Source organism: Scyliorhinus canicula, chromosome 5 (genome assembly GCF_902713615.1).
Source record: "Scyliorhinus canicula chromosome 5, sScyCan1.1, whole genome shotgun sequence".
Lineage (NCBI taxonomy): Eukaryota > Metazoa > Chordata > Chondrichthyes > Carcharhiniformes > Scyliorhinidae > Scyliorhinus > Scyliorhinus canicula.
The window spans coordinates 103,124,389-103,142,660 of record NC_052150.1 but is presented as its reverse complement, the minus strand read 5'-3'; positions in this window follow the sequence as shown (position 1 = coordinate 103,142,660).

The window sequence follows — 18,272 nt, the reverse complement described above, 5'->3', positions numbered from 1 at the left end:
CAGTCATTATAATTATCTGAACATAGATCAAATAGAATAAGGGCAGACTGGCTCCAATGTTTTAGGAAATTTTTTACAGCAGCATGTTTCCAATCACACAAGAAAGGAGATATTGCTTGACCTGGGGCAGGATTCTCCATTGCCCGGCGCCAAATCGTGCTCACCGATTGGGTGGAGAATTGATTCCAACTCCAGAATCGGGGTCGGCGCCGGTTTAACGGCGGTTTGCAATTCTCCGCCTCCTCCAAACCGACGTCATTGTGACGCCGCCGTGTACAGTTGCAAGGGTGTTGGCGCCCCGTCCCATCCCCGATGTACCAAGTTCCCAATGGCGCAGAACACATGTGGTCTGAGTCGGCATGCCGGATGCGGACTGTGTCAGCACCGCCAACTCGTCCGGGATCCGTGCCACTGGCTGGGGGGGGGGGGGGGGGGGGGGGGTGGTCATCTGCTCGGGCTGGGGGACGGGTGGGGGCTGGCTAGGGGGTGGGCTGTGGGGTCGCAGTTTGCGCGTTAGGTTACACGCACGGCCGATGCCATGTTGTCCGACGCGAGCGGTACAGATCGTCAGCCGTGCACATGCACAGCCTGGGACCCTGCCATTCTCCGGCCGTTTTGGCGCGATCCACGGGCGTTTCACTTGGTGCCAGTGCTAGCCCCTTACCAGTACAGGAATTGGTAAGGGGTTCGCGCCGGTTTTGCTGACGTGAATCTCCCGCGGATTCTCCGTTCAAGCTGGCACTTAGCCGCAGAAACTAAAATTCCCGCCTCTGATTTTTATGAATGAGGTGGGCCAAGTGGAACAAGTGTCAACAAGGGAAGATTTAAGGAGCAGTGAACCTTGTTTCATAATGTTTAGGTTGGCTATAGAAAAGAAGCCAACTTCAATGGGGTAAGAGTGGATCTGATCCAGAAAAACTGAGCTTAAAGTCTGACAGGCAAAACTGTAACTGAACAATGGGATGCCTTGAAAGAAGATGGTTCAAGTAAAGTCAAGGAATATTCCCAAAAAGGGGAAATGAAGGGCAAACAAAGCCAGAGCTCCCTGGATGACAGGAGAATTTGAGGTTAAGATGAAGACAAGTAGAAATTAAAATGAAGAAGAAAAAATATGCTTATGACAGCTGTCAGTTGGATAATTCAATAGAGTTCAATAGAGTTCGATAGAGAATCACACTGAAGACAGAAGATTCAGAGGGGAATTGAAAGAAGTATAAGAAAAGCAAAGAGAAACTATGAGAGGAAACTTGCAGCTCATGTAAAAAGGAACACAAAGGTCTTCCATAGGCATAGAAAGAGTAAAAGGGAAGGAAAAAGAGGAGTGGGGAACAAAAAGTGGATTGATGCTTGGAGGCAGGAGCATGGCTGAGGTATTAAATGAATACTTTGCATCCATCTTTACCAATGAAGAAGATGTTGTGCAGGTGTTGGTGAAAGAAGAGCTAGTTCAGACACTTAGAATTTAGAACAGTACAGCACAGAACTTGAAGTATTTAAAACTGAGGAGGAATTATTGGATAGATTGTATGTGCTGAAAGCTGTTAAGGCACCAGGACCAGATAAAATGCATCTCAGGATACTGTGGGAAGTGAGAACGGAAATTGCGGAGGCAGTGGCCATAATTTTCCAGTCTTCCTTAGCCTCGGGGTGGTGCGAGAGGACTAAGGAATATTGAACCTTTGTTCAAAAAAGGGTGTAAAGATAAACCCACAACGACAGGTCATTCAGTTTAACCTTGGCAGTAAGCAAGCTTTTCAAAATGATAATTCAGGATATAGTTATTGTCACTTGCTCAAATGCAGGTTAATTAAGGAACGTCAACATGGATTTGTTAAGGGAGAATTATATTTAACTAACTTGCTTGAGTTTTTTGAAGAGGTAACAGAGGAGGTTGATGAGGGAAATGCGGCTGATGTACATGTACTGCCATTGGAGTGGCGGTCAGCAACGCCACCTGGGATAGCAGCCTGGCTGGGGAACTTATATGACTTTCTTCAGTTGGAAAAGATCAAATACGGGTTAAGGGGTTCAGCGGAGGGATTTGAGGCAAGGTGGGGGATGTTCGTGACCATGTTTGAGGAGCTGTTCATTGCAGGGGGATGGGGGTGGTAGGAAGTGGGAGGGTGAAGAATGGGAAATATTTGTACAAACTGTATAGTTGTGTGTTGGGAAGTTTGTTTCCCAAGTTGTTTATATGTTGTAGCTTGTCATATAAGTTTGGAATAAAAAACATTTTAAAAAAAAGAATAAGATGGTGATGGTCCCTGAGGGGGTGAATTGGGTGTTCGAGGCCTTTTATAGGAGTCTCAAAAAGTCAGAGCCCCCGGCCGGGGAGGAGGATCTGCGGCGGTTAAGGATGGGTTAGAAGTTCCCAAAGTGGAGGAGGGGCTGGTTCAGAACTGGGGACCTGAACCAGCCACGTGTGTGCGGGCGAGCTGAGTAAGTTCAAGGTACTTTGGGCTGTATTGTGGGACGGGGCAGGGGTGCCAACTCTCCCTGCTGCTTTCCGCCTTGGTGATATACCACTGGCAATGGCACTTAGGGCACCGAGGGACTGGAGAGGGTTGGGGGCGGGGGGGCGTCGAACACACGGTCTCATTGTATACTGCGACCTGTTAGTATATATTTCGGACCCGGTGGGCAGCACTGGAGGCATCATAACATATTGCTCCAAGAAAACATCCCAAATGCACATATAAATTAATTCTCTTGGCTGCCATTTCCAATTTGATTAGCCCAATCTATATGAAAATTAAAGTTACCCATGATTATTGCAGTGCTCTTTTTATGTGCATGTGCTTTTTCTTGATTTAAACTTTTTCCTACAGCATGGCTACTTTTCACAGGTCTATACAATACTCCTGCCACTCTCTTCCTTCCTTTGGTATATGTCACTTCCACCCAAATTAACTCCACATCCTCTGAGCTTAGATAGTTCCTCAGAATTGTACTTATTGCCTCTCTTATTAGCAGAATAGTAAACAATAGCTTAAAATGGCACAGGTGCAGGGCACAGTTTAGTGATAGGGGCGAGGGCATGTATCTGTATATATGTTTTCATCTTAAACACCTGTGCACAATGTGGATATTGGGGATGCTCTGGGCTCAGGGACCTCAGTTTAGCCAGCGCTCACCACTCCAGTATCCCACTCCCACCCCAGGGTTCTAAAAGAGATAGCTGAGGAGATTGTGGCGGCATTGGTGGTGATCTTTCAGGAATCACTGGAGGCAGGGAGGGTCCCAGAGGATTGGAAAATGGCAAATATAATGAGGGAGGCAGAAGACGGGAAATTATAGGCCAGTTAGACTGACTTTGGTCATTGGTAAGATTTTAGAGTCCATTATTAAAGATGAGATTGAAGATTACTTGGAAGTGCATGATAAAATAGGACTGAGTCAGCATAGCTCTGTCAAAGGAAGGTCATGTCTGACAAATCTGAGAATTCTTTGAGGAGGTAACAAGGAAGTTAAACAGAGTAGAGCCAGTGAACATGATCCATTTAGATTTCCAGAAGGCCTTTGACAATGTACCGTATAGGAGGCTGTAAAATAAGTTAAGAACCCATGGGGCGCAATTCTCCTATCAGGAGTGACGCCGGAGTGAAAACCAGAGTGTTTCACTCCGGCATCGGAGGCCGCTCCCAGACCTCTATTCTCCCACCCCGGGGGGCTAGGAGCGGCGGCGTGTCATTTACGCTTGCAATAGGAACATTTCCCCGGAAGTCTGTTGCTTAAACTCCCTGCTAGTGATTGTTGAAGAGACTACAAGGTTTTTTGGCGACAAGCACGTCAACTAATACTCTGCCCTAATAGCAACCAGCTGTTTGGGAGTAGATACAATGTTCACATTGGATGTAATTTTGAAACACAGACTTATTCAGAGAAATTCCACAAGCTAAGGGAGCCCATGAAATGACTTAAAAACCTCTTGGACAGTACTGCTCTATGAAACTCTCTGCACCACCAGACCTATAATGGGGGAAGGTGACATGTAATTGCAGGAGCATCATAACCATTGTCAACAAGACTTGGGCCGGGATTCTCCCCTACCCGGCGGGGCGGGGGGTCCCGGCGTGTCGGTGTGGTTCATCGGGCCGCCCCAAAGGTGCGGAATTCTCCGCAACTTTAGGGGCCAAACCTTCACATTGAGGGGCTAGGCCTGCGCTGGAGTGATTTCCACTCCGCCGGCTGGCGTGATCGGCCTTTGGCGCCACGCCAGCCGGGGCCAAAAGGACTTCGCCGGCCGGCGTAAGGCCGCACATGCGCCAGAGAATCAGCGGCTGCTGACTTCATACCAGCGCATGCGCAAGGGAGGGGGTCTCTTCCGCCTCCGCCATGGTGAAGGCCATGGCGGGGCAGAAAAAAAGAGTGCCCCCATGGCACAGGCCTGCTCGCCGATCGGTGGGCCCTGATCGCGGGCCAGGCCACCGTGGGGGCACCCCCACGGGGCCAGATCGCCCCGCTCTCCCCCAGCACCCCTGAACCCGCCCGCGCCGCCAATCCCGCCGGTCAGGTAGGTGGTTTAAACCAGGCCGGCGGGAGAGGCCTGTCAACGGCGGGACTTCGGCCCATTGCAGGCCGGAGAATCGCCGCGGGGGGCCCGCCGAATGGCGCGGCGCGATTCCCGCCCCCGCCGAATCTCGGGGGGCGGAGAATTCGGGACACGGCGGGGGCGGGATTGACGCCGGCCCCGGGCGATTCTCCGAGCCCCTGGGGGGGGTCGGAGAATTCCGCCCCTGATTTTTCATCACAGCAATCCATACAAAATTTCCTAGGAGCAACGACAATTCATTGATTGTCATCCAATCAGGTCAGTGCAAGATATTTCCGTATATACATTGTTAATTGATTGGTTAGCAAATATTTATTTTGCAATCAATAACCAATTGTTATATTATTTGCTTTTTAATGATTTACCTCATTCCTAACTGATAGAAACTTAAAACTTTAATGGAAAAATAACAGTGCTCATAGGGCTATGTGATTAACTTTTAAATAAGCACTTGAATTTTCAGAATGTATTTTGTTGTATGAATTTCACTGGGGAGTTTATACTCTCAGAATATAAGCATCCAAAGGAATATATTTTTCAAAAACCTGGTGCATGTGCGTAGTTATGGAACTTTCTGGAATCAATGAAGGTTGCTGAAGGGTAATGTTAACAAGAACATGCTATTCAGATCATCTGTGATACTATTATGTCCACGTACTTTTTCTAAGTGTAAATCTGTAAACCTAGCCATATGTGCATTCAGAGGATATAAAATGAAACTTTGGTTAAGGGCACTTGGCGACAGATAATAGAGTTAATCTAACCATGTACATCTGGAGGGTGAAAATCACTCAGGGTTGTCCTGCCCCACCCACTGCCATGTATCTCTGGTCTTGTCAAAGTCAATGGATGGTTGAATGACTCGCTGCATTTGCCTTGGGGAATTGCCAGCAGTGATGTCCGGTCAGAAATTTAGGATCACACTTGGAAACGACAATACTTTGTAACGAACATGCTCATCCTTTGGGAACATGAGTTTGCAGTTTCCAAAGTTTATCATCAACATTGTATTCAGACTCCTCAATCTGTTGGGAAAATACTAATTAAGATTATTAATGGTGTTTCGGGGGTGGGGGAGAGATCAGAAGTTGTGTGGTGAAGAAGGATGGTGCAAAAGATGAGGGAGATGGGTATAAATAGGCAGGCCATGCTCTACATCCTCAGACACAGAGGTAAACATAGAACATAGAACAGTACAGCACAGAACAGGCCCTTCGGCCCTCGATGTTGTGCCGAACAATGATCACCCCACTCAAACCCACGTAACCCATATCCCAACAATCCCCCCATTAACCTTACACTACGGGCAATTTAGCATGGCCAATCCACCTAACCCGCACATCTTTGGACTGTGGGAGGAAACCGGAGCACCCGGAGGAAACCCACGCGCACACGGAGAGGACGTGCAGACTCCACACAGACAGTGACCCAGCCGGGAATCGAACCTGGGACCCTGGAGCTGTGAAGCATTGATGCTAACCACCATGCTACCGTGAGGCCCCAAAAGGTAAGGGAACACAGTCATTGCTAAAGGCAGCAAGCACCAGCACCAGCACCAGCAACACCATCAAGGTTTGTCACATAACAGATATATTTCTGATTAAAACAAGTACAAGAAGAAGAACTAATCAAATCTAATTTCCATTTATTTCATTTAATTCATTTACCTGTTCCACATGAGCAACATCATATGCTCATCCCATAAGAGTAACCTCGAACTAGCTGAAATATATTGAAGACCTATGCAGTATAATTAAATAACAATATCCTCAAACTATGGTTCTCATTTTTGTCATATTTCCCATTACTATAGAAATTCCTGTTACTTTCTTCCCAATCAGATGTGTGATATATGTGTGTTTGTGTGTGTGTAATGAAGAGGGCTGAGTAAAATGGATCCAAATTTGCTGATATGATACAAAGTAGGTAGGATAGTAAGCCTAAAGAGGAACTAGGCCACTAAGTGAGTGGGCAAGTGTCACAAGTAGTGTCACAAGTAGGCTTACATTAACAGTGCAATGCAGTTACTGTGAAAATCCCCTAGTCGCCACACTCCAGCGCCTGTTCGGGTACACAGAGAGAGAATTCAGAATGTCCTAACAAGTACATCTTTTGGGATTTGTGGGAGGAACCTGGAGCACCCAGAGGAAACCCATGCAGACTCTGGGAGAGCGTGCAGACTCCACACAGACTCCACTCCGAGTCGGGAATCAAACCCGGGTCCCTGGCGTTGTAAAGCAACTGTGCTAACCACTGTGCTACCGTGCCGCATGGTTGATAAAATATGACATGGAGGAATGTTATTTTCTAAATGGGGAAATGCTTCGAAAAGCAGAAGCACAAAGGGACTTGGGAGTCGTTCACGATTCTCTTAAGGTTAATGTGCAGGTTCAGTCGGCAATTAAGAAGGCAAATGCAATGTTAGGATTCATGTCAAGAGATCTAGAATACGAGACCAGGGATGTACTTAAGACAGAGATAGATAGGTTCTTGATTAATAAGGGGATCAGGGGTTATGGGTAGAAGGCAGGAGAATGGGTATGAGAAAATATCAGCCAGATTGAATGGCAGAGCAGTCTTGATGGGCCAAGTGGCCTAATTCTGCTCCTATGTCTTCTGATCTTATCATAGATTATTATAGAATTTACAGTGCAGAAGGAGGCCATTCAGCCCATCGAGTCTGCACCAGCTGTTGGAAAGAGCACCCTACTTAAGCCCATGCCTCCACCCTACCCCCTTTATCCCCGTAACTCAACTTAACCTTTTTTGGACACTAAGGGCAATTTAGAATGGCCAATCCACCTAACCTGCACATCTTTGGACTGTGGGAGGAAACCGGAGCACCCGGAGGAAACTCACGCACAAATGGAGAGAACATGCAGACTCCGCACAGACAGTGACCCAAGCTGGGAATCGAATCTGGGACCCTGGAGCTGTGAAGCAACTGTGCTAACCACTAAGCTACCATGCTGCCTAATGGTCTAATGTTAGTAGTGTAGAATCCAATGGAATAGATGCAGGAATGTACGGTAGTTTAGCAATGAACAAAGTTTTATTACAGCATACACAATAATTACAAAAGCCAACAATTCCTCTCCCTGAATGGCCACCCTCCTTGACCTGCACCCAGGTCGGCGGTTTTATACTGAAAGGTTCCCCACTGTTAAGGGGAAACCTTGCCTTTAATTACTGGGAGAGTTCATACTCTGTAGTGAAGGTGGGGAATTATATAGAGCATTGTCCTTGCCCCCCCCCCCCCCCCCCGAGAGTTTAGGTAACACCTACCCCCCAAAGTCTGGAGAAACGCCCATTTCCGTTGACTGAGGCAGGGGTTCTCTCGTTAGCTTGGGGAGCGGACGACAGTCTGGTGTCGGCAGGGTGGGGTCGGCAGGGGTATAATGCACCGGCAATTGCTGTTTTAGTGCTGAGTGCCGAGGAAGGAGCAGTGCAGCAGTTAAGGGCGCCAGTGTAGATGGTGGCTGCCTGACTGTCAGCTGGGCCAGCGTCCATGTTAGAATCAGTGTGTGAGTTCTCTAAGGGCATCTTGGCCTCCTGGGCTTCGACAGGTGGAGGTGATGGTGCCCAGGGCAGCGATCTGGGTGACCGTTTAGGGGTGCGATCCAGGTGGTGATGGTGACTGCGGGCAGACCCAAGCAGAACATGCTCAGGAGGTTCCTGTGTGATGTGGTCTAAGTCACTGTTTTTCAAACTTTTTTGCCCAGGACCCATTTTTGCCAACTGGCCATCCTTTGGACCCACCCTGGCCGGTCGACCTTCACGACCCACGCCAGCCAAGCTTCCCAACCCACCATTCTGGCTTACATTTAATGCGACAGGTGAGCCTGCTTGATCCTCATGATCATACTTGCTTTGTCATTCAGTGTTACATTTCTGCGAAGACGAGCTGATGATTTAAGTTCTCGCTGCATCCTTTGAAAAAAATCAAGAGGTGTGTCCTTGAACATGCCATGCTTTGTCTTCAAATACCTTAGAAGATTTGAGGATTTTAACCTTTATTTTCCAGTACTTCCATGCATATAATGCACACAGGCTTTGCATCCTAATTTGCTTTGGCACAAGCAATAAAACCAGACCTCAAGAAATTGTATTTATATTGCTTTGTTCCTGATTTCAGCTTCTCCTTGATGGGTTGTCCATCAGAGGCCCGGGAACTCATACCAGCACTGCTTTGTCCTGCCGTGGACTCTCCTGTGCAGCTCTCTCCAACAGATTCAGTTGTGAGATCCTGGCCTGTTTGAGTCTCTGGCCCTTCCTTATTACAAATTGATCCATCTTCAATTTGTCACAACTTTTGTTGCTTGCTTGGTGGCAGCTAAAAAATGGAGGAGCCAAAACACGAATCACATGATGTCAGTGTATGTTCCAGACCCATGACCTGCTCTCTGTTGCCGCTTCTGGTGGGAAGACTGCCATTTTTAAAATGGAATTTGGTCCTGGGACACCATGCTGACGTCAGGAGGAGATGGTACCTGGATAGCACGCTGACTTCAAGAGGGACAGTTTGCCCTGCTGGGCACCGTGCCTACGAAGCATTCTCTTTTATTTTAAACAGCACATGGAGTCCCATGAGTTTTATTTGTGAAGACTGATAACTTATAATACACTATTATAGTGACATGATTGCAGAGGTTTCAAACATTCACACAGATTTCACATGCTGGGCCTTAAATTTTCCAAGGAGAACCACACGTCACTATATTTTCTCTGATTGCTACTGGTGCCTTCTTCTTGGATCTCAGTTGAAAAAACAGACAAATTACTGCAATCTGTGTATATGTAGCTATCACATAATCCCCCCCCCCGTGATGGTGTAGGCATTGAAGTACTTGTGGAAGCCAGTGAATTCGTGCTGACTTCCAGCATCATGACGCACCATTCTCACCTCTCACACAAATGTCACTCGTCTCCTTTCCGTGTCCCTCACAGGCCCTGAGCCCCAACAATCCCACTGCCGGAGGTACCACCCCCGCCTCCTCCTAATGGTCAGCAGATCAATGGGCTGCCAGATGTGATGGTAGCAAAGCTATTCATCAGGTCGCGCTGGAGAGGGGCTCCCACCGGTTGGCGGCATTACGCCGTTTTCCGGGGGTTTCCCCGTGGTTTCGCCAGTCGCGATTTTTCAGCCGTTGGGGCCTGAGGGACGGGCGCTGGATCTGGCAGGTTTGGAGCCAGTGGGGACCCCGTGACCGGAGGAGCAGGGGCATGGAACCCGAAGCAAGCGGCGGGGGAAGAGCGTGACCTGAGGCGAGGCCTGAATCCAGCACAGATATAGAGGCGGAGCAGTGCACACCGGGTGGCCCACCGTCGAAGATGAATGTTTGGGATGTTTGACGTCTGGTCCCAGGAGAAAAGATGTTTTGAACATTGATTTTTTTTCAAATTATTTTTATTATAATTTTTTTTAATGTAATTTTTTATTTTGTTTATTTATTTTATTATTTATCTCGAGATTGAAGAAAGAAGGAGAAAAATACTAAGTGGTTAAGAAACGCCACAACTGTGGAGAAGGGAGGAAACACAGGTTTTTCGCCAAAGGAGAGGACCAGTAAAAGCGCTGACAAGATGGCGGATGCCAGGCCGCGTGGTGGGGCCGCGCTATTTACAGTGTAAAGGATGACCGAGGTGGTGGCTGTGGAGCTGTAGAAGCAGTTTGCGAGGCACATGGAGGCGTTGAGGAAGGAGATGGCGGTCACACTGAGATCATTGGTGGAGGAGGCAATCACTCCGGTGAGGGTAGATGTGGCAAAGACGTCGGCCGAGGTGAGAGAACAGGGTGAAAACTGAAGAAAGTGGAGGAGGCCATGTCGCAGCACAGTGACCAGCTCACCTCGATGGGAGACGAACTACAGAGGGTGGTGGAGGTCAACAGAGGACTCTGAGCAAAGCTTGAGGACTTGGAGAACCGCTCGAGGCGGCACAATCTGAGAATTGTGGGCTTTCCTGAAGGGGCAAAGGGCTCAAGGCCAACTGTGTACTTTGCGAAGAGGCTGGCAGAGTTGATGGGGGAGGGTAAAGACCCCTTCCAGTATGAACTGGACCAAACTCATCGGCGTTAAGGCCGAAACTCAAAGTCAATGAGCCGTCAATGAGTAATTATCTACTTCCATAAATACCACATGAAGGAGAAGATGTTAAACTGGGTGAAGCAGAAGCGGGAGGTGCAGTGGGATGGTGCTAGAGTTCGGATTTTCCTCGACTTGATAGTGGAGTTGGCAAAGAGACGAGCCACGTCAGCCGAGTGAAAGTGACACTGTACAACAAGGGTCTGTAATTTGGTATGGTATACCCGGCAAAGCTGAGGGTGACGTCCAATGCCAAAGATTTTTATTTTGAAATGGTGGAGGCGGCTGAGGCGTTCGTAAAGGCAGAAGGCTTGGGACAGAAGTGAGGAGTGGAGCTGGAAGAGAGATTTTGGACAGTGATTGGGGAGCTGGAAAATGGATAAATGTTATAACTTTCTTTTCACTGACCTGTATTGTAACTTACTTGACTTCACATTGTTATAGAGTTTAAGTTTTTGTTTCGTTTGACTGGCATTTTTGCTCCTTTTTCTCTTGCAACGGTTATATGTTATTTCATTGAATTGCATGGGTCGTCAAATAGTTTATCTTTTTTCTTCTGAGACTGGGTGGGAGGGGACAGTATGCCTTTTTGGGGGAGAGGGGTCTATCTGCGCTAGCTAACTAAAGTTGGCTAGTGAACAGAGGTGAGGTGAGAGGAGGGCTGCGGACATTGGAGGCTGGTTAGCAGGTTTCGATGGGCCTACGAGGCAAGCAAGTAGGGAGGAGAGGATCGATACTGGTGAGAATTTTTTGAGGGGAAGTGCAGTGGGGGATTCTGGGAGGGGGAGGGGGTTCGATGTTAATAATGGAGAGGGACGGGTCGGGCTCATGGGGCAGGGCCCGGTGGTATGATGATGGTGAATAGGAAGGCTGTGGGGGGGGGAGGGGGGGGGGGGGGTGAGAGACCCCCAGTTAGGATAGTCACGTGGAACGTGAGGGGGCTGGGAGGCCCAATCAAGCGGTCAAGGGTGCTTGCGCATCTTAAAAGTTTGAAGGCCGATGTAGCAATGCTGCAGGAATCTCACCTGAGGGTAAATCTTACCTGAAGTAAAAAGGGCGGGATTAGTCAGGTGTTTCATTCTGGATTTGACGGAAGAGCTCAAGGGGTAGTGGTAATGGTCAGCAAAAGGGTACGGTTACAGCTGAAGGTGGTGAATAGCGCACCTTACAAAGGTGAGGATCAGCTGGCTCTTTGAGGGGGTAGAAGATGTATGCAAACGTTGCGGGGGGGGGGGGAGCGCAAACCACATTCATATGTTTTGGTCCTGTCCAAAGCTGGAGAATTACTGGAAGGAGGTGTTCAGGGTGATCTCTAAAGTGGTGCACGTGAAACTGGATCCGGGCCCTCAGGAGGCCATATTCGGAGTGTCGGACCAGCTGGGGTTGGAAACGGGCGCGGAGGCAGATATTGTAGCCTTCGCCTCGTTAATCGCCCGAAGGCGGATCCTGTTAGGTCGGAGATCAACCTCTCCACCTTGTGCTCTGGCATGGGGTAGGGGACATATTGGAATTCATCACGCTTGAAAAGGTCAAATTTGAACTGAGGGGAAGGATGGAGGGGTTCTACAATTCATGAGCATTATTCATAATGCTCTTTCGAGAATTGGATCACATCGAACATGAGGGGGTTTGGGGGCTGGGAGGGTTGGGGGGAGATGGACTGTATGTGTTAATGGTGACTGTGGGTGATACCTGATTCCTTTTTGTCATTGTTTATGTTAACATGCGGGCCAATGTTTGGCGTTTGGTGGGAAAAGGGGATCGTTGTTATTGATATGGGGATTGACATTACATTCGTTACTGATCATTGTTTATTGTTGGGTGTAAATTTGGGAGAAAATGTGAAAACGGAGGAGAATAAAAAAAGGAAAGCTATTCATCCATTGAATAATCTAGGTGCCAATCGGATGGAGCAATGAAAAATGCTGCAGCTGCTGGTATTCTCAACCTAAAAGCCGGTCGCGATCGGCATTTTTAAAAGCCTGTCGGGGCCGTTGGGCACTTCTCCTGTGATCGGGAATGCCACAACAGATCACTCCTCCACTGTCCCGACACCTGCCCACAGCCCTGAGTTTGAGAAACCTTGGTCTAAGTGACGGCTGGCATCATGTCCCTGTGCCTGGACTGAATAGTAAACTAGACCAGTTGCTCTGAGCACCACGACCGGGTGCCGAATTTCTGAATGCATACCGTGTCCCCTGGCTTGAAGTCACATAGCTGCGTCTGATTCGGAGCGGTCCTGTCGCTGGCTGATTCGTGCACCTATGTCTGGGATGACGAGGCTGAGATGGGTCCTGAGCCGACGTCCCATAAACAACTCCACCAATGCCACCCCCGTGGTGGAATGAGGGGTCATCCAGCAACTGAAAAGAAACCGGGCCAGCCGTGTCTCCCAAGATCCGGTGGTCAGCTTCTTCATGGCATGCTTGAAGGTTTGGACTGCCCGTTCGGCCAACGTGTTTGAGGCTGGGTGATATGGGGCAGTCTGCACATGTCTGATTTCATTCGAGGCCACAAATTACTCAAACTCCCTGCTGGTGAGAACCACGCCGCTATCAGATACCAACACTTTGAGGATTCCATTGGTATTGAACGTGTGCCTCAGCCTGTCTACAGTCACCTTTGTGGTCACTGTTTGCACCTTGGGGACCTCGAGCCACTTTGAGTGGGCTTCCTAAGGAAGAGGGACATCGTCCCCTAGAATGGGCCAGCAAGGTCTATGTGGACGCGGGACCAAGGTTTTCCAGGCCACTCCCAAGGGTGCATCGCAGCAGCAAGAGGAGCCCTCTGATTCTCCTGCCAAGGGCCACAGCACTGCGCACCTTCTCAATGTTGGAGTATCTCCCAGGCCACCAAACGTAGTTGCAGGCAAGCTTCTTCATCTCTGATACCCCCAGGTGTCCAGTCCATTGTGGAGGTCTTGTAGCAAAGCTGCACATCTGCGTTCCGGGATGACCATCTGTCCCCCATAACAAAACCCCATCCTCCATGCTCAGCTCTGGGAGCTTCAAGGTATAGGCCCACAGATTGTCTGACAAGGCTCTGTGATGGGCCCCGTACTGGACCATATGCTGGACCCAGGATAACTGCAGGTCTGGCTTGCTCCACTCTTTGATGCGGGCAGCCGTGACCGGCAAAGAGACAATGAAGGGAGGGCGCTATTACTGCTGTGGCCGAGGTGGGTGCAGGCGGCCTTATGGAGAGGGGCAGGTGACTCAATACATCAGCATGTGGGATCCGCGTGCCTGGGCTCAATCGGTGAAGTGAACGGGGTGGATGATGCCAATGCAGTCCACAATCTAAGCGACCCAACTCTGTGTCGACCTTGTGGCATAGTGCTTATGGTACTGGGTGGGTGTGGAAATAACACGGTTGTACATTTTCATCCGTACTGATTTTGATCACCGCGCCTTTTATCGTGCTGAGGCCTTTGGCGAAGACTCCAGGAAATTTTGCCAGCATTCCTTCTGGGTGGTGAGGGTACATACAGCAAATGCGTTGCCAGTCCAATTTAAAATGAGGCAGCCAGTTGTGGTACAGAAAGCTGGGTCCTCCACCATGGACTGTCAACAAGGGCAAACATGCAGAGTGGTGTCCCGGCCCTGGCCGCGGTGCCCAGCTAGCTGTCTGCAACCGCCATCTTGATGCTCCGGCTCAGGGGAGTCGCCTCGGTCGCTCCCAGGTGCATCATGGTGATGACCATTGTTCCCGTGGCCAGTCCTGCTTTGCGGAGGTTCGCTTCTCTCGGCTCCAGTTGTGACTGGTCAGTGGTCGCTCCAGTGACCGAGGTTCAGGACCACCAGGCCCTGCAACTTTTGGACCCCACGCTCTCCCGGGAAATGGTGATGTCTACCGCCCATTGGAGGGTTAAATGGGCCTCCACAAAGAGTGTTCTCTGGGTGGCAGCCGGCGTCTCAGAGTCCACAGACGAAATGATCCTGTAGTGATTCAGACAGTGCAGCCCCAAACTCACACTCGGCATCTTCAAGTGCGCCAAAACTTCCCCACTGAATTCCCTTTGCGCCTGCGAGGCCATTTGGAAACGGAACTGGCCGATCAGTATTGGAGGCTTTACAGTAGGATTTACAGTGCAGAAGGAGGCCATTTAGCCCATCTAATCTGCACCGGCTCCTGGAAAGAGCACCCTACCCAAGGTTAACACCTCCACCCTATCCCCATAACCCAGTAACCCCACCCAACACTAAGGGCAATTTTGGACACTAAGGGCAGTTTATCATGGCCAATCCACCTAACCTGCACATATTTGGACTGTGGGAGGAAACCGGAGCACCCGGAGGAAACCCACGCACACACGGGGAGGATGTGCAGACTCCGCACAGACAGTGACCCAAGCCGGAATCGAACCTGGGACCCTGGAGCTGTGAAGCGATTGTGCTAGCCACAATGCTACCATGCTGCCCATGTTAGTAAAAGACTTGGAGAAGGCCTGTCTGGGTGGGTGAGGCTTCTGATGAATGCAAAGGTGGCTCCCGCGACTACGCTCGGTAGGATAACGGTTTGTCAATCATCCTCAACAATGGCATTCAACTGAAAAAAATACTGTATTCACTCGAGGTACTGGGTCTAGTCATTGTTACTAGCATTGAACTGTTCAAGCTTTCTGATGTGCGGCATCTCTCTGCTCTGAGTGGAGGCCTCTCTGGGCCTGGACGAAGTGAGTTGGCATATAATGCACGATGGCTGCGGCAGCTCCACTTCATCTTTGTCGCCAGTGTAGAATCGAACGGAAGAGACACAGGAACACACGTTGGATAGGAGTGAACAAAGGTTTAATATAAAAGAGTCACCCTCCTCGACCCCCAGGATTGGAGTTTTTATACTGAAAGGTTCCTCCTTGTTCAGGGAAACCCCTTTCCCAATTACCGGGGGTGTTCATACTCTGTAGTAAAGGTGGGGAATCTTATGAAGCATAGTCCTTGGCCCCTGAGGGGGTTTAAACAGTAGGAAAATTAAGAAGCAGGCCATTTTGAAATAGTGGGAGACTGGGAGATGTCAGCATTCAGATGGACCTGGAAGTCTTTCTACATGAATCAAGCAATTAGGAAAGCAAATTATATATTGTTCTTTATTACAAAGGGATTGGAGTTTAAGAGTAAAGAACTATTACTACAATTGCAGAAGGTTTTGGTGAGGCCACACCAGGAGTACTGTGCACAGTTTTGCTCTCCGTAACTAAGGAAAGCTATACTTACCATTAAAGGAAGTGCAACAAAGGTTCACAAGTTTGTGGGACTACTGAAAATAAGGAACTGAAAGAATTTAGTATGAATAAAGAGGTAGTACTTGAAAAATTAATTGGATCAAAAGTTGAGAAATAGCCAAGACCAGATAAGCTTCATCCTGGAGTGTTGAAGGAGGAGCTTATAGAAATAGTGGGTGTATAGTGGTTCAAAATTCTACAGATTCTGGTAAGGTTCCTGCGAACTGGAAAATATCAAATGTTTAAGAAGTGTGGGAGGCAGAGAACTGAAAATTACAGATCTGTTAGTTTGGCATCAGTAGTAGGAAATATGTTAGAATCTATATCGAAGGATGTGATAACAGGGCATTTGGAAAATAAAGATATGATTGGGCAGATTAAACATAGATTTACGAAAGGGAAATTGTGTTTGACAAACTTGTTGGGAGTGTTTTGAGGATATTACTTGCAGCATAGATAAAGGCAAACCAGTGGATGTGGTGTATTTGGATTTTCAGGAGGCTTAAGGTTTCACACAAAGGGTTAGTAAACAAGAGCAAATGGAACTGGGTGTATGCTATGGAACAGTTAACTGACAGAAAACAGAGAGTAGGAATAAACAGGTCTTTCTCAGGATGGCAGGCTGTTATTAGTGGGGCACTGCAAGGATCAGTGCTTGGGCCACAGCTGTTCACAATCTAGATAAATGATTTGGGTGTGGGGACCAAATGTAATATTTTTCAATCTGCTGATGGCACATAACTTGGTGGGAATGCGAGTTGTGAGGGTGATGCGAAGAGGCATCAAGGGGACTTGGACAGGCTAAATGAATAGGCAAGATCATGGTAGAATATAGGCCAGAATTTTCATTTTAAATGCATTCATGTGCCAGACCTGACCTCGTGTGGAATTGTGTGAGAAGACATCATCCTGCACTGGAGCAATATTATGTTTGGCGGGTGCACACCAGAGTTGGCAGTGTGCCTGCCAGCAATTAAGTAATTAAGGTTAGTTAAAACTTCAATGAAGTAACATTTATAGTGCCCATGCGGGTTTGCATTCAGCAAGGACACCAGGGAGGCCTTGATTCAACGTACCTTCAGCTATGTTGCCAAAGCATTGCTTCTACCTCATGCCAGGGCAGCCAACCCCTTACCAGGTGTTGCAATGACCCATTCCATTAGACCATAAGACATAGGAGCAGAATTAGGCCACTTGGCCCATCGAGTCTGCTCCGCCATTCAATCATGGCTGATATTTTCTCATCCCCATTCACGACTTCTCCCCATAACCCCTGATCCCCTTATTAATCAAAAACCTAATAAAACCATTGAAACCAAATTCCACATGCTACCTGTGCAATAAATTTCACAGCCTTCCACATCTATTGTGAGCCACTGGCATGCCATGTACCTTAAAACAAGTGATGCATAGTCAGGCTATTAACACAACAAAATTTAAATGCTCTTTGCACTTACAGACAATGAACTCAACAGTTATAAGGTATTAGCAGTCACACCAGTCACGGCAGAACGAAAGATCACCCATGCAAAGTTCATGTTGAGCACAGGGTAATGTCAATTTAAGATTGCGAGTGGTGAATCCTGGTGCTCCCCATTCCCCGCTTTGCTAACAGCGACATTGAGCCGTGTGCGTTGGACCACCTCATGGTGGCTGACATGGGCTGCCACCTCTACCCAAGCCTTCTTGCTCAGGTGCGGTGCTCTCCTCCTGCCATCCCGTGTCGGAAAAATGACCTGCCTGCCACGGACCTCCTCCACCAGAATTCCGAGGCAATCATATGAAAATCTAGTAGAGTATCCACTGGACTTTCCCTCCTGTCTGCCTGCTCACTTGGTGCTTAGACCATGACTGCTGAGAAAGGCAAGGTCAGACAGTCTCTTCCAGGCAGCTCCCTGAGGTTACTCCCCAACTCCAGCCATCCTTCAGGAAACTACAAATTTTTTAAAAAGCCTCCAACATGTCACCAGTGGACCCAGGGCCCGACGAGCTCCCACCTGGACCACCCAAGGGTCATGTTTCACGGTGGGTGGGCGTTAATTGGCCTGCATGCACAAAATCTGCGATGTCAACCAGGAGCGGATTCCACACTCACTTCCGGACTTGCCCATTTGGCACGCATGATTGGCATGAAATTCATAATGCGAATTAGTGTGAAGTTATCCACTTTGCTTGGAAAAACAGATAGGCAGAGTATTTCTTAAATGGTGAGAGGTTGGGAAATGTTGATGTTTAAAGGGGCCTGAGTATCCTTGTTCATGAGCCACTGGAAGCTAGCATGCATGTGCAGCAAGCAATTAGATAGGCAAATAGTATGTTGACCTTCATTACGGGGGTTTGAGTCCAAGAGTAAAGATGTCTTGTTGCAATTTTATTGAGCCTTGGTGACACTACACCTGGAGGATTGCATAGAGTT